The following is a 21,571-nucleotide window of genomic DNA, read 5'->3' on the forward strand; positions in this document are numbered from 1 at the left end:
AGAACAGAGCAGTAAAGGTAACAGTTTGTGTGTTTTGGTTTTTTTTTACCCCAAATGAACAGCACCAGCAAAGAATAGTTTAAATATGCAAGCACACCTTCCTGGCGATAAAGAGCAACCCAAGCTACAGCCCCCCTCTCGGGAGATATGGAGAATGAGTGCCCTCCCCCCCCCTGTGAAAAACGCGCGGCGGAAAATAAGAACGGTCCCCCACCGTGCTCCTCCCTGTCTACCTGTGTAAACTGCCAGCCGGTGGCGAGGGTGTGTGCTAGGGTTTGTTCCGCCGGCTGCCATGTTGCAAAACTTCACCGGTGAAAGGGATGCGTCAGGATTCCTGACCTAGTAAGGGCAAATGTCCGCTGAGGATATGGTGCCGACGGGCTCTTGCCCTTACTATGTCACATGGTGTACCAACGTCATTGTTGTCTCCGTATAGCATAGTAAGGGCAAGGTCCGCCGGCGCCATTTTTGTTGCTGGCATCCGACGGCCCTACTGAATGCGATGTGTCCCGGACCGTTCCTGTGGTGCCGACGGAGAAGCACGGACTTGTTTCAGGTGTAGTGTGTGATCGGAGTGCAGTGCGTGGGTGGGTGGAAGAGGGTACTTTAATTTAAATTTAAATTTAAATTTAATTTAAAGCCGGCTTCCCAATGTAGCAGCCAGGAATTCGTGTTTTAGTGTGTTTTGGGAGGGTGGGTGAAGTAAGTGACATTGGCAGGCGTGTGGGTGGGGGTGTGTGGTGTGATGAGTGTGGATTTCTATGTGTTATGAGGGAGTGTGAATGAAAGACAATAGCCCTGTGTGGGGGTGGGGGTGTGGTGTGTGAGTGTGTGTGCGTGAAAGGTGTAAGAGGTTGCGCTTGCGTTGACGGCCACCAGATGTCGCTGTTTTGTGTAAGCAATTTTTAAACTTGTATTACCTGTCACAGGTGTGACCTATACGTAATGTAAGTATATAAGATCCTTCCCGTATGGGAAGTGAATGTTGTGTGCAAATTTGAACGCATTCAGTTAAGCGGTTGGCGAGATTAGCGACAACGTACAAACTATTTAACATTTTTATTTATATAGATTTATGCATGCTATTTGCTGTATAAGATTAAAATGTACAGCTCTGTGCTGCACTATTATATAGATGGCTTACAGATTTCTTGTACTTTGGAATTAGACATTGCAACCTCCTTGAGCAGGTTAATGACTGTATTTCTGTTATCTTATCTCTGGCCTGACATGAGATAATACATTTTCTCTTAATGCAACCAAAACTGAAATTATCTCAGTTTCAAACCAGACATTCAAAGGCTTAGTCTTGCATCATAATCTCAATGGGGAAGTCCTTTCTGTTAAATCAAGTAAAGAGAGGTTCTGGACCATTATCTTAATCTGGAAAAGCATATTGCAGAAATAAGTGAAATGGCGAGGGTGTTGCTTTGTTTACTTCACTTGTTTAATCTCTTTATTTATTTATTTACTTACTTTTTTATCATATTTATAGCCCACACTATTGCCACAGTCATACAAACACAATAAAATCATAGCAATAAACATAACAATAAAATAAAAAATAGACATAAAACAGTGTCCTTTCATTAAAAAATCAACTACACCTCAACCCATAACCAGAAACTTAAATACATAGTAAATGCAAATCACGTCCTTGATAGGTGTATGCAGGCCAAAAAATTTCATGCCATGTCATGTCATTTCATACCTTTAGAGGACAAAATTCCATGTCATTTAGGGGTTTTTTTTTCCCAATTATTATTAGTTTTTACATTTTTTTACATTTCTGAAATAGTGCACACAATTAGGAAATGTGCACACTAGTGCACTAATCTTTTTTATCATTTCATTTTCATTTTGGGGGATTTAGTCCCATTAGCACACATTAAGTCCTGTTAGTGTGCACTAACTATAGTTAGGGTGGACTAACTAAAAATGTTAGCAATAAGTTAAAAGGTTTCAATTGGGGAGCAGTTTGTTATCTAGATCTATGGTTTGCATTCCCATTCTAGCTCCTTATTTATTTATGTATTTATTTATTTATTTAGAATTTTTATATACCGACATTCTTGAAAAAAATATCAAATCATATCGGTTTCCATTTAAACAGAACAGTCGCGGCTATGGCGTTACATTGAACATTGAACATCTCCGAACATGGAACATTGAACAAGTCAACAAATAACAAACAACTATCAAACAATTTGTCAATGAATAACTAATAAAGTGGATGTAGGCGTTACATAAAATAATACGTCCTTAGTTACTTGTTTGTTGTCAAGGTTGCAAGTTAATGTTTGTGAGGGGATGGCCAGTGTCTGTTAACAAGCAAAAACAATAAGTGATGTAATAACAGAATCAAGTTTTAGTCAGCAAAAGCATGTAATGCAAATGCATATTTACAATTTGCCAATCCCTTTGTGTTTTAGGAAATGCATACTTGGGATATGCAGCAGGAGTTCTTTTATTTTGCACAAAACATCATAAAAAGCTTGACTCAAGCTGAGTTTCGCTCTTTGAGCTGCTTCAGGGACTGACAGGACAAATACAAACACGTATAAAAACATGTACATGTGAATATAAACATATACACCAAACAAAAATGAAATTATATAAATTATATAAAATCAAAAATACAGACAGAATTATTAACGCTAGACAACACTTAATATCTAAACTATTGTGGCATGGTCTAAATTGATTTAAAAGAATTCTTATATAAGAAAAAATTGTCTAAATCCATATGTGCCTATATCTATATCCGTATATAAGTGAACAGCTTTTAAATACCTATTATGTGAAATGCCGGTGGTTTGTCTCCATGCAGCAGTTCAGCCTTTTTTAGAAATGTGTAAACAATTGCCTTCAGGGCAGACAGTGATGAATGCTGTATTCATTCAGACCATACCACAATAGTTTAGATATTAAGTGTTGTCTAGCGTTAATAATTCTGTCTGTATTTTTTATTTTATATAATTTATATAATTTAATTTTTGTTTGGTGTATATGCTTATATTCATATATGTACATGTTTTTATACGTGTTTGTATTTGTCCTGTCAGCCCCTGAAGCAGCTCAAAGAGCGAAACTCGGCCTGAGTCGGGCTTTTTATGATGTTTTGTGCAAAATAAAAGAACTCCTGTTGTTCACTGATCCTCTTGTTTGGGTTGCAACTACTGTTTTGGATCGGTTTCCGGTTTTCTCTTTTGACCTTACTTGGTATATGCATACTTTGAATTTCCCTGGTGTGTGTTTGGGTGGGAAGGGAGTGACTGGTGAGAGGGGAAGTGACTTGGGTGAATGTATGGGGTAATAGGTGGGAGAAAGGCTAGCTGGGGAGGTGACTAGAGAGATTCAATCTGGTGTGTGTGTGGGGTGACTTGTCACCCCATACATTTAACTCAGTCACCCCCCTACAAACATACACCAGGCTGCCTCTCTCTCCCACGTCACACATACTGTCACCCCAATCATTCTCCTCTCACCAGTTCTACCCCACACAACAGGATGCCTTTCTCTCACCACTCACCAACCAGTCTCTCTCCCACCTGTCACCACATACAATCATCCCAGTCACTCCCCCTCTCACCAGTCACCCACAAACACCAGGATTCCTTTCTCTCACCTTTCTCTCACCACTCACCAACCAGTCTCTCTCCCACTCACCACATACAGTAACCCTAGACACTCCCCCTCTCACCAGTCACCTCCACACATACCAGGCTGCCTCTCTCTCACCAGTCACCACCCCAACCAGTCTCTCTCCTATCTGTCACCCCATATAGTCACCCTATTCACCCCCTCTTACCACTCAACACTCCAGTCTCTCTCCCAACTCTCACCCCATACCGTCACCCCCCCCCCACACACACACACACACACACACACACCAGGCTGCTTATCTCTCACCAGTCATCATCCCAACCTCTCTCTCTCCTACCTGTCACCTCATACATTCACTGAAGACACTTCCCTTCTCACCAGTCACTTTCCCCTCACCCAAACACACAGTCACCAGGGGAATTAAAGGTATGCATATACTAAAATGCCAGGGACCATTTCCTAAAATAGAAAGAGAATAGCAAATTTTAATATATGCATTTGCATTACATTCTTGCTTATTCTGACTAGAACTTGATGGTAATATTGTTTGTTTACATTGGTTAATAGGCACTGGTCATCCCCCAACAAATACCATCTTGCAGCCTTGGCAATACAAACAAGTAACTAAGGAGACAGCCAGTGGGAATGCAGAACCATACCTCTTGCTAATGAACTGCTTCCCAATTTAAACTTTTTAAGTTACTGGTTACATTTCTAGGTAGTGTGTACTAATTAACAACAACATCATAATGCATGCAATAGTTATCTCAGCATGCAGCACAAATGCAAATTTGGCAAATTTATTCAAAGGGACAGGATGGGGAGGGGATTTGGTGGAATTAATGAAAATGAGGGGCATTATCACACCTTGTAATAGCATATTGCACACTATTGCTGGAAATAACTATACCTTTTTTGTAGGCATTAAGCTGTGTGATATGACTGAAATGTGATTTGCTGTAAATATTGCAAATTCCATTGGGGAGTGAGAGACAGAGAGCCTCTATGAGGGCACACATAGTAGTCAACTATTTATATCACTATAGGAGGGCCAGCTAGTAATTCGAGGTGAGGTTTTGGTGGTGGTGTAGGGTTTGGGGGCCAGTTTTACATGCAGAGTGAGATGTACCAGAAACATAGTAGATCTCAGTGAAGATTTGGAGTGAGGAAAGTCATACAAAGATGAGATTTCTACAATGTTCTCTTGCCCTAGCTTGATGGACTCTCTACCAGGGTACTATCATGCTAGGGTGAGAAAATATTGAAGTAATCTCTAGGGATGTGAATCATTTTTTGACGATTTAAAACAATCGTCAGATATATTTTTTATCGTCAAAAATCGTTAGAGCCGCGATACAATAACAATTTCCCCGATTTATCGTCAAAAATCGTAAATCGGGGGAGGGGGGAGGGCTGGAAAACCGGCACACCAAAACAACCCTAAAACCCACCCCGACCCTTTAAAAGAAATCCCCCACCCTCCCGAACTACCACAAAATGTTTTAAAACCTGGGGTCCAGTGGGGTGGGGTCCTGGCGCGATCTCCCGCTCTCGGGCCACGGCTGCGTTAAGAGAAATGGCGCCGGTGGCCCTTTGCCCTTACCATATGACAGGGCAAAGGTAGCGCCGGCGCCATTTTGGTTCCTGTGACCTGACGTCACGAGTGCAGGAGATCGCTCCCGGACCCCCGCTGGACCCCCAGGGACTTTTGGCCAGCTTGGGGGGGGCCTCCTGACCCCCACAAGACTTGCCAAAAGTCCAGCGGGGGTGCGGGAGCGACCTTCTGCACTCGGGCCGATTTGCCAATATTCAAAATGGTGCCGGCGCTACCTTTGCCCTCAGTATGTTGACATAGTGAGGGCAAAGTTAGCGCCGGCGCCATTTTGAATATTGGCAATACGGCCCGAGTTCAGAAGGTCGCTCCCGGACCCCCGCTGGACTTTTGGCAAGTCTTGTGGGGGTCAGGAGGCCCCCCCAAACTGGCCAAAAGTCCCTGGGGGTCCAGCAGGGGTCCGGGAGTGATCTCCTGCACTCGTGACGTCAGGTCACAGGAACCAAAATGGCGCCGGCGCTTCCTTTGCCCTGTCATATGATAAGGGCAAAGGGCCACCGGCGCCATTTCTCTTAACGCAGCCGTGGCCAGAGAGCGGGAGATCGCACCGGGACCCCCCCCCCCCCCACTGGACCCCAGGTAACTTAAAACATTTTGGGGGGGTTCGGGAGGGTGGAGGATTTATTTTAAAGGGTCGGGTGGGTTTTAGGGTTGTTTTGGTGTGCCGGTTTTCCCGCCCTCCCCCTCCCCCGATAAAATGATTTTTTAACCTACAAAACTAAGATGATCAGATTCCCCCCCCCCCCCCAGCCAAAATTGATCGTTAAGACGATCGATCTCACGATTCACATCCCTAGTAATCTCATCTTAGTCTAATTTTCTGCACACCAAATGACATCAAATCTTCACTGAGGTCTACTGTAGAGATGTGGTTCGTTTATTACGAATTAGGCAATTTCAACAAAATTGCCTAATTCATCGTGGGTCGGGGGCCCCGAACCCCGAAACTGATTTTCCATGAGCTACGAGGAAAATTAGTTTTTCGGGTTTGTATGGGGGGGAGGGGCACATTTTATTTTTTTAAATAAAAAACCACCCCAAGCATTAAAATTCACTGTAATACCCACCATCCCGATCCCTCCTCAAGACTAACTAACATCCCTGGTGGTCCAGCGGGGTTCCGCGAGGGATTTCTCCCTCCGTGCCGTCTGACTTTCGGGCCTGCCAGTAATCAAAATGGCGCCAATAGCCTTTGACCTTACTATGTCACAGGGGCTACCAGTGCCATTGGTCGGCCTTGCTGGACCACCAGGGAGTTTTGGTAAGTCTTGAGGGGGTCAGGAGGTGGGGGGGGGGGGGTGTGGTTGGAGGCATTATGACATCTTGCATTGTATTTGCCATTCCCTTCCTAATAACCCTAACATTCTATTTGCTTTTTTGACTGCCTCAGCACAATGAGCTGATGATTTCAATGTAATATCGACTAAGATGTCCAGATCTTATCCCTGGGTGGTAACTCCTAAAATGGAACCTAACATCCTGTAGCTACAACGTTTGTTATTTCTCCTTACATGCATCACCTTGCACGTGTCCTCATTATATTTCATCTGCCATATGGAAGCCCAAATTTCCAGTCTTGAAAGGTCCTCCTGCTATTTATCACAATCTGCTTGTGATTTAACTACTCTCAATTGTGTAATTTGCAAATTTGATCACCATACTCATCGTACCTCTTTCCAGATCATTTATAAATATATTAAAAGCTCCGGTCCAAGTACAAATCCCAGAGGCACACCACTGTTTACTTTTTTCCACTGTGAAAACAGACCATTTAATCCTCCTTTCTGTTTCCTATCTATTAACCATTTTAAAATCCATAAAAGGACCTCTCCTCCTGTCCCATGACTTTTTAGTTTTCTTGAAAGCCTCTCATGAAGGACTTTGTCAAACACATTCTGAAAATCCAAATACACCACATCTAACGGTTCACCTTTATCCACACACTTTGTGAGGCAAGACTTACTTTGGATAAATTCATACTGGCTGTGTCCCATTAAGTCATGTCTATCTATAATTTTAGTGATTGTATTCTTTATAATAGTTTCCACAACATTTCCAGGAACTGTAGTCAGGCTCACCAGTCTATAGTTTCTTGGATCACCTCTGGAGCCATTTTTTATTTCAGAATTATATTGGCCATCTTCCAGCCTTCAGGTACAAGGGATGGTTTTCATGGTAGGCTACAAATTACTGATAATAGGTGTGAAATTTATTTTTTAGTTCTTTAAGAACCCTGTCAATTTGCTACTCTTTAGTTTGTCAATCTGGCCTATCGTATAGAAAGACATGATTTGGGTTAGTTCACACTTGAAAACATCTTCAGAATGGGTATCTCCCTAAAATCCTCCTCAGTAAACAACAAAGCAAAGAATTCATGTAGTGAAGATAAGGCCATGATGGCCATATCTTCCCTAAGTGTCCCTTCTACCCCTCCATCATCCAATGGTCCAGTAGATTTCCTCATAGGCTTCCTGCATCAGATATATTTTTCAAAGTTTTTATTAGCGTTTGCCTCTATGGATAACTTTTTTTAGCCTGTCTTATCAATCTTTTACATATAACTTGCCAGAGCTTACACTTTTTCTCATTTTCATCAGATGTATCCTTCTTTCAAATTATTGAAGGAAAATCTTTTGGCTAAAATAGCTTCCTTTACCTCACCTTTTAACAATACCGGCAATTGTTTGGTCTTTCTTCCACTTTTCGTAATGCATGGAATACAACTGGACTGCACTTCTAAGATGGCATTTCTTAACAATGTCCACACCTGTGTACACTTTAACCTTTGCAGCTGCACCTTTCTTTTTTTTCTATTATTTTCATTTTATCATAGTTTCCCTTTTAAAAGTTTAGAACTAGAGCTATAGATCTAGTTATGTACCTATCATACTCGTTAATTCTTATTTGATCATGTTATGATAACTATTGCCAAGTGACCACACCACCATTACCTCACTCCCCTAAGCATGCCCTCTACTAAGAATTAGATCTAAAATAGCTCCCTCACTCTCTGGTTTATGAATCAATTGATCCATAAAGTTGTCTCTAGCATGTCCTGATGTTACATTTACCTCATCAATATTTGGGGTAATTGAAATCTCCCATTATTACAGCACTACCAATTTGGTTAGCTTCCCTAATTTTTCTTATCATTTCATCCTCTATATCAACATTTTGGTCTGTTTGTGGTAGTATACTCCTATCACTATACTCTTACCCAATACACATGGGATTTCTACCCATAAAGATTATATTGTGCATTTAGCCTCTTGCAGGATCCTTATCCTGTTGGACTCCATGCCATTCTGGACATAAAGCACCACCCTCTCCACCAAGCTGCTCCTCCCTATCATTGCAATATAATTTGTACGCTGGTATGGCATTATCTCATTGTTTTCATCCTTCCACCAGGTCTCTGAGATGCCAATTAAGTCTATCTCATTATTCACTGCTATGTACTCTAACTCTCCCATCTTACTTATTAGACTTCTGGTATTTTCATACAGATATTTCAAAGTGTGGTTTTTTGTTTGCATAAACAGCCTGCTTATCAGTTAGGGATAATTTGGAATCTTTTAGCTCATGTGATTCTTTACTGATAGGAACATAGGTACATTGGCCAATTTATTCACATAATTTTACACCTGATAATTATCTTATGCAATTAATATCAGACTCATCTATTGTCTATTATTGGTTGAGTGGGAGTTCTGGTTAAACTTGCGGAGTTCAGCATGAAGAGCTAGGAGGGTATTGATGACCTGGAGAAGGACTGGGTGAACTAGTGGAGGTTTTAGCAAATTGGTGATTTCAATTACTTGCATGTTTTAAAGTATACCAACGTCCATACATAAATTGGATTTCACGTGAGAAAGTCACAATTGTTTTTACGTGTAAAATATATATGCATATATTTTCAAAAATAGGCAGAAAATGTATGCACTTTCAATGCTTTGCATACATTCACATCTAAGGAAACATATGTACATATGTTAAGGAATAGACAGATAAGTATTTTATAATCTATGCATACCTGATATGTGCAGGTTATAAAATATTGTAGTAGATATCTGCACAGCCATGTGCATATATGGAGCCATATGGAGTTATTTGAAAGTTACCTCATAGTGAATTTATAATGATCATTAAATTATTTAGTTCAAAATTCCTTTCCAACTCTCTTGAGTTTTTAATATTTTGCCTTATTTCAATGAGCACCAAGGATCCCTAGTAGCAAAAGAGTGATAACAATGCTTGGGACCTGCTGGTATCAAGCATATTGCACCAAGAAGTTAAATTAAGTAGAATAGATGGACTTTATATTTCTTGTTTACCATCATATTCTATGTTTCTATGATGTATGTCAATATGGAATGTTGATATGTATTTGTTAAATTAATGATACAGACTAATTTGTAGGTATGTGTGCTAGCGAGAATAATATGCCTATTGCTTTTACTGGGTCTGTCCTTATTGTCCGTAATCCATCTCTCTGTCTTTCTGTTTCATTTAGAAACAGGGAGGAGAAAATGAGGTGCATGTGCTACAGAGAATGGAGAAGGTCTGTACACACATACACACAGGTGTGCAGTACCCCTCCACCCACAAGAAGTGTGTACAAGACCAGAAAAAAAAACACTGTGTGAGAGAAACATAGAGCAGTGATGGCAGGGTCAAAGGCACACCCAGAACAGAAAAATCACCAGCCATGGACCTGAGGCTTAGAACTGTTGTTGCAATACGTGAGCTTTTGTTTGTATGTGTGAAAGATCATTGATGCACCTACTTTGGGCAAGATGGCTAATGTACATTTTCCCCAGCATGTTTTGTTCACCGCTCATCTCCAGGTCCAATGATTTGGAATGAGAGAGAATTTACTTCAATCCAAAAACTGAACAATAGAAGACAGACAAAGGCATACAGGGTCCAAACTAATGGAAAGTCAAAATATTGTTAGTTACTGTGTGGGACATAACTGAAACATTTTACATAAAAATGGAGTCTGATCAAAGTTCACGGCTGGAAGAAGGGTCAAGTCAGGGTAGTTAGGGACTCTGCTTTACCTTGATGATTTTGTCCTGCTCTTACTGTATTCTCAGCTGGTTCTTCCACTATTGGTCAGAATACCTCAAGGCTCTAACCTGTTCCCTGTTCTCTTTTCTCTCTGCATTTCTTCCCTCAGTGCCCTGATTTCCTCCCATGGCTTTCAGTCATGCCTGCTGTCATCCTGAACTGAAAATGGGTAAGACAGAGCTTCTTGTATTCTCCTACAACCCTACTTCCCTCTTCCTTCATTTTCTGTACCTGGGGATGGTACTCTCATCCTCCCCATGCCCTCCACCCATAACCTGTGGGTCATCTTTAATACTTCTCTCTCCTTCTCTAAAGCATATGATGTCTTCCTTTAAAACATTGCTAAAATATGTCCCTATCTTTCTGATCATACTACCATAGCACACATCCACTCTTGTATCACTTCCTGCTTACATTACTGCAATTTATGATGGCATTATTTTGACAATTCCGAATGACGGTATATAAAACCCATCAAATAAATAAATAAATACATTTTCTCTTTGCAGGCCTCCTGCTGAACCATCTTTCTACACTGGAATCTATTCAAATTTTGACTACATGATTTTTTTTTTCAACCTTGTTATGACCATGTCTCAAGTAGCAACATACATAACAAGCTTCTTTGCTCACCTATAAAAAGCAGTTATACTGCAACTTTTCATTACCAATCTTCTTTTCTCTCTCCCTATACTCTTCTTCGTGAACTGTTCAACAAGCAAGCCTCTCTTATATCTATCGTTCTCATTTACTATCAACACCTAACTCTGCAGATTTCACCTTGCTGCAGCACATGCTTGGAAGAGACTTCCTGAATCGGTGTATCATGCTCTCTTTATGGCTGTATTCAAATCCAGTTTAAAAATTCACTTTCTTGAAGCAACTTGTGAATTCTAAGCACTTCACAGCAATAAATAAGAACATAAGAAATTGCCATGCTGGGTCCATCAAGCCCAGCATCCTGTTTTCAACAGAGGCCAAACCAGGTCACAAGAACCTGGCAAGTACCCAAACACCAAGAAGATCCCATGCTACTGATGCAATTAATAGCTGTGGCTATTAGCTAAGTAAACTTGATTAATAGCAGTTAATTGACTTCTCCTGCAAGAACTTATCAAACCTTTTTTGAACCCAGCTACACTAACTGCACTAACCATGTCCTCTGGCAACAAATTCCAGAATTTAATTGTGCGTTGAGTGAAAAAGAATTTTCTCCGATTAGTCTTAATTGTGCTACTTGCTAATTTCATGGAATGCCCCCTGGTCCTTCTATTATCTGAAAGTGTAAATTACTGATTCAGATCTACTCATTCAAGACCTCTCATGATTTTAAAGACCTCTATCATATCCCCCCCTCAGCTATCTCTTCTCCAAGCTGAACAGCCCCAACGTCTTCAGCCTTTCCTCATAGCGAGACCATTCCATTCCCTTTATCATTCTGGTTGCCCTTCTCTGTACTTTCTCCATTGCAACTATATTTTTTTTAAGATGAGGTGACCAGAATTGTACACAGTATTCAAGTTGTGGTCTCACCATGGAGTAAAACAGAGGCATTATTGTTATGTATGTGGACCCTTGATCCGGTTGAAGGTAGATGGAATTACTTACAGCCGGAAGGCAACAATACTAATAACCTAGACAGGAACTTACCTTACTAGTCCACATTCCCCACAGATTGGACCTTTGGGTATCAGAGACAGTAGGACTTACCAGAAAGTCTTTTAGCAGAAAATGAGTCCAGGAAAGATCTAAGTCAAAATTGATGATATTAGGAACAATAGTAGTCTAATGATCCAGGCAACAGTTAAATCAATGAAAAAGATCATCAAACGAGGTTCAAAAACATTCAAAAAATCAATAAAGAGAACCCCGAGAAAACAATTTATCAATTTCACAGGGTAATGACTTCTAAACATTTTTATAAAGTGGAAAGGGGAGGTTTCATTTTTTTTTTTTTGCAGGAACCATCCAGGTTTCCCTTATTTGTTTTTAATCATCAACACATCCACTTTCCACCACTTTTTTATATAAATCAATTGCATGAACCACTGTGAAATGAATACGTAATCTAAGTGCACTTATATCGTGACAAAATATATTTTTTTATGTTAAAAAACTGCCCAACAAGCTTTCCAGTTTCTATGCACAGACCGTCCAGAACAAAAACTTAGCTGAATGAAGATGAGATGTTAATGTCGGTGTTTCATCATCCAACCAGACTTGCGCAAGTTTCGGAATGTATCCTTCTTCAGGAGTTAATGATCTTATAACAAAGGTTGTTCCGCTTCTGGATCGTAAACTTCTCCCATTTCATCATTAAAGTTCATATGCGGGCAAAAACGCCCCCTCGCCAAACACGATCAATGGTGGTCTGACTATCCGCCATCTTTCTCCATGTTATAAAGTCACCAGGCAACAGTTAAGCATAAATCACTGAAGAAACTATGACTCCAGATGTAACCATTGAAAATTGAACTTTATTTTGTAAAACATTCTGCCAAATATACAGTCCAGAGGAATACTCACTTTCTGACACCACAGGCAATGAGACTGAAGGAAAAAATACAGTAGAACAAACAAGTAAAACAAGAATCCACCAGAGAAAACCCTGACAGTTGCTTACAGTAAGCAGACTCGATGCCAAAGCAACCAGAGAAGCTGACAATGACCTTACCCAGCCCCACGTGATGACATCATAGGCTGCCCAAGTCGGCTGCTTCCGCATGCGTCCAGAAAAGGAGGTTTGCAGGTAACTGATCCTCCTCGGCCTGCCGACCCAAAACACCACTAACGCTCGCTGATACCTCCTTCCCACTTTGAAGGAGCAACAATCCACCGCTGACCCAAAACACCGCGCCACCCTCTTCTGCCTCAAAAAAGCACCAAGACCGGGGAGCGCCACGAGACCCGTAAGTAGAAGAGACTGAGAACCGTAACTAGGCCCGTGACAGCATTAACAATTATGACATTTTCCGTTTTGTTAATCATTCCCTTCCTAATAATTCCTAACATTCTGTTTGCTTTTTTGACAGCTGCAGCACACTGAGCCGACAATTTCAAAGTATTATCCACTATGATGCCTAGATCTTTTTCTTGGGTAGTACCTCCTAATATGGAACCTAACATGTAACTACAGCAAGGGTTATTTTTCCCTATATGCAATACCTTGCACTTGTCCACATTAAATTTCATCTGCCATTTGGATGCCTAATCTGCCAGTCTTGCAAGGTCCTCCTGTAATGTATCACAATCCTCTTGTGATTTAACTACTCTGAATAATTTTGTATCATCTGCAAATTTGATAATCTCACTCTTCATATTCCTTTCCAGATCATTTATAAATATATTAAAAAGCACCGGTCCAAGTACACATCCCCGAGGCACTCCACTGTTTACCCTTTTCCACTAAGAAAATTGACCATTTAATTTAATCCTACTCTCTGTTTCCTGTCTTTTAAACAGTTTGTAATCCACAAAAGGACATCGCCTCCTATCCCATGACTTTTTAGTTTTCTTAGAAGCCTCTCATGAGGGACTTTGTCAAATGCCATCTGAAAATCAAAATATACTATATCTACTGGTTCACCTTTATCCACATGTTTATTAACCCCTTCAAGAAAATGAAGCAGATTTGTTAGGCAAGACTTCCCATGAGTAAATCCATGTTGACTGTGTTCCATTAAACCATGTCTTTCTATATGCTCTACGATTTTGATCTTTAGAATAGTTTTTCCACTATCTTTCCTGGCACTGAAGTCAGGCTATACTTCTATAGTTACTCGGATCACCCCTGGTGCCCTTTTAAAAAAAAAAATACACATCCCATGGACTCTTGTTAGTCATGTATGTTTGAGCTGTTAATATCGTTAAACTCATGGAGCAGAGACTGGTTCCTAGTTGTATCTCTACAGCACTGCATATATCTAGTAGCACTTTAAAAGTGATAATTAGTAATAGAAGTAGGGAGGCAAAATACTCATGAAGATTACATTTTTAAATCTCAGTGCTTTCTTCTGTGCTTACTTTGCTCCTGCTTTAATGCATACTTAAAAGTACATGGATACGTTTCACCTACATTGTGGCAAGAATATGAAAAAAGAAACTTCATGAACAATATCTCTTTGGAAATGAGTTTGCAGTCCTGTGGATACAAGGTATTCGTAGGACTGCATGTTTCAAGGGGAAGCTCATTATTGTCCTCCCTATAATCAAATCAAATAATTTTATATTTTGTACTTCACCCAAGTCAAGTGGTTTGGGCTGATCTATAATTCAATTGGATGGATACTGACTCAAGAAATAAAGTAAAAAATGGAGAGAGAAATACAGGCATAAATATGGTTAAGTAGATACCTAACAAGGTAATAAATTGCATCCCAAAATCTCAATATTTTTGTCCATCTTTAACCATTATTATTTTCTGTACTACTGATGTGATCACAAATCATGTTCTCTCTCTCACTCTCTCACTCATTATATATATATATATATATATATATATATATATATATATATATATATATATATATATATATATATATATAATGAGAGAGCCTTACATACACACACACACACACTCAGACTGCAAAAAAGGAGGTATATCCCTGCCTTCCTTCTCTTTCGCCCCTCTTTTGTCCCCAAAACACAAATAATCATGGATGTAGTAAAATGGAAATAGTTCTTGAGGAGAACCCTCTGCATCAGGGAGTTCCTTTGTGGCTGAGCTTACTCTAAAAATGATGCATCAGATGATCCAATTGTTTTCTTGAGATTAAGAATATGAGAATGAATTCCTCGTGCATTTCCTCTTCCCCTGGATCACCAAAACAGATCTCACATTTAAAAAAAAAAGTTAAAATTAATGGCTTAAAACATTTCTTGCAACCAAGTTACCACAAAACTGTAAGTCTTACAGCATGAATGTGTTTCTGTTTATGAGCAAGAAAGTAAAAACAAAACTCTTTTTGATAAATCAGAATCCACTCTGAAAGGTTGCCAAAAGCATGAGAATAAGCAGCCTGCATGGGGCAAATGATGCAGAAATGTATTATAGAAATACAATACAAAACAAGAAATGTATGTTTCTGTTTAGTCAAGGTTATAGATATGATATCTGCATTGCATATAAAGGAGACATGAGGTCAAAGACTTATTTTTATTATGAATACATTTAAAGCGCAACCAATAATATGGATTAAAACATAAGGACATTGAAACCGATTAAATAGATAATGGAGGTCATATATGAACAGAATAATAATATATAATAACATTGTAATAATTTCTTCACTAGAACTAGAAAAATGCAAGACATTCACATCTGTTTTGTACTTGTGGTGAAGTGAAATAATACAGCCAAACAAGAACAAGAAAAATGTTAACCTTCACTAGGATGAGGAAAACACTTACTAAAAGACTGGTTAACCCCACCCCTGGGAAGGAGAAGAAGGCAGATAGATGAATGCTACCTCCTAGAGTGACAAGCAGAGATTTGAATATATGATCAAGTGGGAGGAGTCCCACCATGTAGAGAGAGGGGGGGGGGGAATACCAAAATTCCCATGGAAACAGAAGTTATAGAGGAGGGAGGGTGGAAACAGGAAGGGAGGAGGAGGTGGAATTCCTTCCAGCAGGGAGTCATAACAAAGGAGAGAAAACCTGCAATCCTTAAAACCAAAAAAGACTGCTATGCCCTTAAAATCCATAACTACCAATATAATGCCAAAGCCCTCCGCTTATGTCTCGAGCCTTACTAAAACATTGCCTCCCCTCATCGCAGAGAATGATGCCGAACAAATGTGATGAATTAGCACTCTATTTCCATAACAAAGTTGACAAGCTTATGTCTCAATTCTCTCCCTCCTCCCTCTCATGCCACACAAAAAAACACTACATCTCACTTAACTCCTTCAACCGGACCTCCGTTTCTGAAATAGTAACAATCCTAGAGAAAATGAAACCTTCCTCACACCTGGAGGACGCTATTACGACTAAATCCCTTCTCACTATCCTAGATATTATTGCCAAGCCACTATCAGAAATCATTAACTGCTTTCTTTCCCTAGGACAAGTTCCCCCCACCTGGAAACAAGCCACCCTCAAACCCATTTTAAAGAAACCCATCCTAGACCCATCTGACCTTCAAACTTCTGACCTATCTCTAATCTCCCATTCCTAGCTAAACTTTTGGAAAGGGTGTCAAACCTACAACTTACAGATCACTTGGAACAACACAACACCCTATTCCCATCACAATTTGGATTCCGTAAGTTCTTCAATACGGAAACTCTTTTAATGTTCCCCATGGATACCTTACTCAAAGGACTCGACAAGGGCCAATTGTACATTCTAGCCATGCTAGACATTTCTGCTACATTTGACACAGTCAACCATAACATTCTAATAGATTGCCTCTCTGAAATAGGTATTTCCGGAACTGCCCTCAACTGGTTTAAATCCTTCCTCAGTAATAAACTCTATAAGGTCAAAATTGGCACCTATGAATCTAACCCTATTAACCTGACCCAGGGGGTCCCCCAAGGCTCCTCCCTCTCCCCTACTCTCTTTAATATCTACCTACTACCCCTGTGCCAATTCCTCACCAAACTCGTTCTGATGCACTATTTTTACGCAGATGATGTCCAAATACTTATCCCCATCATGGAATCCTTACCTAAAGCTCTCAAGACCTGGGACAACTGTCTCGCCTCCATCAACCAACTCCTAACTAACCTTAACCTCACCTTAAACACCACAAAAACTGAGCTACTTCTCATCTCCCCAGGACAACACAATCTCCTTCCCTCTGATCAGCCATCTCCCTTTCCCCAGCACATCAGGGATTTAGGTGTCACCTTGGACAGCCATATGAATTAAAAAAAAATTATCAACAACACCACCAAAGACTGTTTTTATAAACTGCAGGTCCTTAAGAAACTATGATTTCCGAACCGCTCTCCAAGCCACTCTATTTAGCAAGATTGACTACTGCAACACCCTACTCCTAGGCCTTCCCGCAATTTCCATCAAACCTCTCCAAATGCTGCAAAACGCAGCTGCTAGAATCCTCACCAACTCCCGTAGAATAGATCATATTACGCCAATCCTCAGAGATCTCCATTGGCTTCCAGTCCCTTCCAGAATACTTCATAAGACCCTCACTATTATCCACAAAACGCTACACAACCAGAATATTCAATGGCTTAATGACTCCCTGCACTCCCAACAAACCAACCAGAGCAGCCTATAAGGGATCCATGTCTATTCCCTCCCACAAACTCACTCACCACATCTCCACTAAAGATTGTGCCTTTTCCATAGCGGGTCCTACATTATGAAACTCAATGCCCTCCAAACTATGCCAAGAACACTGCACAATAACCTTCAAAAGAAAACTAAAACTTGGCTATTTAAACTGGCATATACATAACAACACCCCTCGCCTCCCTTTCCCAAAAAGCATTCACCCTTCTCCCCCCTTCCAATGAAACCCTGGACCCTAATCTATTTTAACTTTCAGTAAAAAAAATTTTAGAATATAGTTTCTATACAGAATCTTGTAGTTATTTATTCAATCATTTATCTAATCGCCCTACTTAAGGTCTATTGACTCTTTCTCTTCCTCTATTCTCCCATCTTGTTCCTTCACCTCCCTGTTACATGTAACTTTAATTTCCACTTTCTAAATTATGTTTATTAACCCCGTTATCTGTAAACCAATGTGATATGCAAATGAATGTCAGTATCTAAAAGGTTTTTAAATAAATAAATAAATAGATAAATAAATAGATAAATAAATAGACAGAAAAGGAAGAGCACCCAAAGGAATTCAAGGAGACTGAGGCGTGCTCTCAGGAGGAGAAGGTGGTTTGCAGAAGGGAGGAAGAAGGTGCAGAAAGTAGGTCTGCAATAAGGTACAGCATGAGTTGTTAACTCAAACTTGTTTGCATGGGTGGTTGTGGTTTGTCTTGATGCTGAAGAAAAGAAAGAAAGGTCTTAAGGAGAGTCAGACAGTAGCACAGGAGGGTGGAGGCAAACAATCCAGCTTCCATCAGGAACGGGATAGTTGAGTACTGCTATGCTTGGGCTCAGCAATCCTGAGTGTTAGCGATGTCCATCTGAAGAGGGAGGAGTTAGCAATCTGTTAGTGATGATGCCGCCAGGAGGGAAGAGTCAGCAATCTGTTATAGATCTCCTCCTGTAGAGGGAGGAATTAGCGATCTGTTGTAAGACTGCTGCTTGGAGTTAGCAGTCTGATAGTGATATGTTCCTCCAGAGGGGAGGAGTAGCAATCTGCTATCGATGATGCTTCCCCAAGGGGAGGAGCTGGCAATGTGTAATACTTCGTAGGAGGAGTTAATAATCCTTTGTGGGTTGGCTCCCACGGAGTGGCAGTGTAAGGGATAAACACTAATGTGAATTGGTGAATCCCTGGGCTGATGGCAGATGACAGCGCCCCCAGGAGGATCTCCTGAGAGGGACCACTGGCTAGGCTGGAGTATGGAGACAAACACAGATAGTTCTTTATTATACAGGCAGTATAACCACCAGAGGTGTCAGTAGTAAATTGATATGCCTGGCAGGGCTGATATCCCTCTGATACTGGAATTGCGGTCTCTGGGTTTCTGAGCTGTAGAGAGAGACTATAGGTAGTTAGTAGACAGGGTATGCAGGATACATAACCATTAGTAGATGTTACACTCACAATTGTAGATATGGCCGGCACCATCTTTAAAAATGGCGTGGGCATGGCCGGCGCCATCTTTAAAGATGGCACCGGCCATCCAGTTCTCCTACCATGTGACAGGGGCCGGCCAATGGCACGGATACCCTGTCACATGGTAAGGGTAAAGGGCCATTGGCACCATTTTTTTTAGTGGCAGCCGATGGCCCGAGAGCAGGAGATCGCTCCTGGTGCCCCCACTGGACCACCAGGTAATGTTAAAACCTTTTTTGGGGGGGGGCTCGGGAGGGTGTGGGAAGCTAAGGGGTCAGTTTTAAAGGGTCGGGGTGGGTTTTTTTTTATCGGGCCATCGGCGCCATTTTTATTAGTGGCAGCCGACGGCCCGAGAGCGGGCGATTGGTCCCAGGGCTTCCACTGGACCACCAGGTGATTTTAAAATGTTTTGGGGGGGCTTTGGGAGGGTGGGGGAAGGTAAGGCATTAGTTTTAAAGGGTCGGGGTGGGTTTAGGGGTTGTTTTGGTGTGCCGGTTTTCCCGCCCTCCCCCCAAATAACTCCCGTTAATGGACACAAACCCGATTAATGATTTTTCAGGATAAATCGGGGGAATTTCTATTGTATCGCACTCTTTAATGATATTTGACGATTTAAAAAATATCGGACGATATTTTAAATCGTCAAAAAATGATTCACATCCCTAACAGGCACTAGGTGAGCCCAGGAAGTAAACCAGGAAGGAAAGGTGCTTGCCAGAGTGGTAGACAATTGAGGTTTGCTTGTCACATCTTCTTACCATGTGCCTAGCCAACCTATGAGTGGAAAGACCATAATCTTTCAGAGAGAAAGTGGGATGAATTTCACTCAGATTCTAGGAGAGGTGTTGTCAGAAGAGTCCGAGACTTGGAGGCATGACAGTACTTCGAGATGATTCCATTTATTAGCTTTAGACTGAAAACACATTTTCTTGTCCTGCCTATATGAAAGAATCCCATACACTTAGTTAAAGGGAACTGAAAGTGATTTCTATGTAAGGATGCTGTATAAGATATTGATTGTGCTAGTTGAGAAAGCCTCATCTAGACAGCATAAAATATTATCTGTTTTATCAAATGACATTATTGTGCTCATAGCACCTATTAATGGGTTTTTTTCACAGATGAATAAGATTCTCTCGGGATGCTTTATAAGTGGACAAAATTCCAAACATGAGCATTCAATGTGAGGCAGCAGTCACTGACAATGGGCAAGTGTTGGCATTTCATGTAGATATTCTTAATTCAATGGGTATGGTGATCTGTATTGACTTTCAGTATTGATAAGTGGAAAAGATAATTAAGGGCCATGCAGAAACTTTCAACAGGATACCATACTAAGTTGTGATCATCTGTTTCTTGTGACGTTTAACCTAGATGTCTACCCATCAGAGACAGCTAAAGAAGATTGAACATAATATACGAGTTTTGATTTGTCTTTCAAGTTAAAAAATTAGACTGGAGCTTATAATTTCTTATGAGAAGTCACAGCAGGCCAAACAATTGCCTGCATGGTTAAAAGGTAAGATGGTGGAAGTAGTGAGGTGATCCAGTAGTAGCATTCTAGAGACCCTCGTCAAAGGAGACCCGTCTCACAATGGTAGATGTTAACAGCACATGGTAGTATAGGGAGTTCCGGTTGCAAGTTCCCATTGCTGAGCTGTAGATGAGATTGACTGATAAAGGTAAGATTACTCACATACAGGCCAATTCAGTAACGTCCGCGGGAGAGCAGACGAACGCCTGCTCTCCCAGCGCGCGCACAGGCCACTCGCTTGTGCGTGTGATTCTCTATTTAAATGAGACCTGGCGGTAGAAATGGGCAAAAGGAGGTGCAAGGGACACTAGCACGTCCCTAGCACCTCCTTTTAGCCTGGAGCGGCGGCTGTCAGCAGGTTTGACAGCCGACGCTCAATTTTGCCAGCGTCGGTTCTCGAGCCCGCTGACAGCCACGGGCTCGGAAACCAGACACCGGCAAAATTGAGCATCTGGTTTTCGACCCGACAGCCACCGGCCCATTTTAAATTTTTTTTTCTTTTTTTTTTTCTTTTTTTACCCTTCAGGACCTCCGACTTAATATCGCCATGATATTAAGTCAGAGGGTGCACAGTAAATACCAAAGCAAAGAAATTGTTTAATCTTTCTGCAATGGCATTATCTTCTCTAAGTGCCTCTTTAACCCTTCGATCATCTAACTGTCCAACTGACTCCCTCACAGGCTTTATGCTTCAGATATATTTAAGAACATTTTTATTTCTGTTTATTCTCTGCCTTATTGACTATTAAAAGCACAAACACACAAACTAAATAATATTCCCCATAGTTTACTTTACCCCAATAATTTTTTTATGGTTTTGAGTTGTTTGAGTGTCCCTAGTGCCTCTTTTTTGACAGGAGCGGCGGCTGTCAGCGAGTTTGACAGCCGACGCTCAATTTTGCCGGCGTCGGTTCTCGAGCCCGCTGACAGCCACGGGTTTGGAAACCGGATGCTGGCAAAATTGATGGTCCAGTTTTCAACCCACGAGCCGCGGGCCCATTTAAAATTTTTTTTTACTTTTTTAAACTTT

Source organism: Rhinatrema bivittatum, chromosome 1 (assembly GCF_901001135.1).
Source record: "Rhinatrema bivittatum chromosome 1, aRhiBiv1.1, whole genome shotgun sequence".
NCBI classification, from domain to species: Eukaryota; Metazoa; Chordata; class Amphibia; order Gymnophiona; family Rhinatrematidae; genus Rhinatrema; species Rhinatrema bivittatum.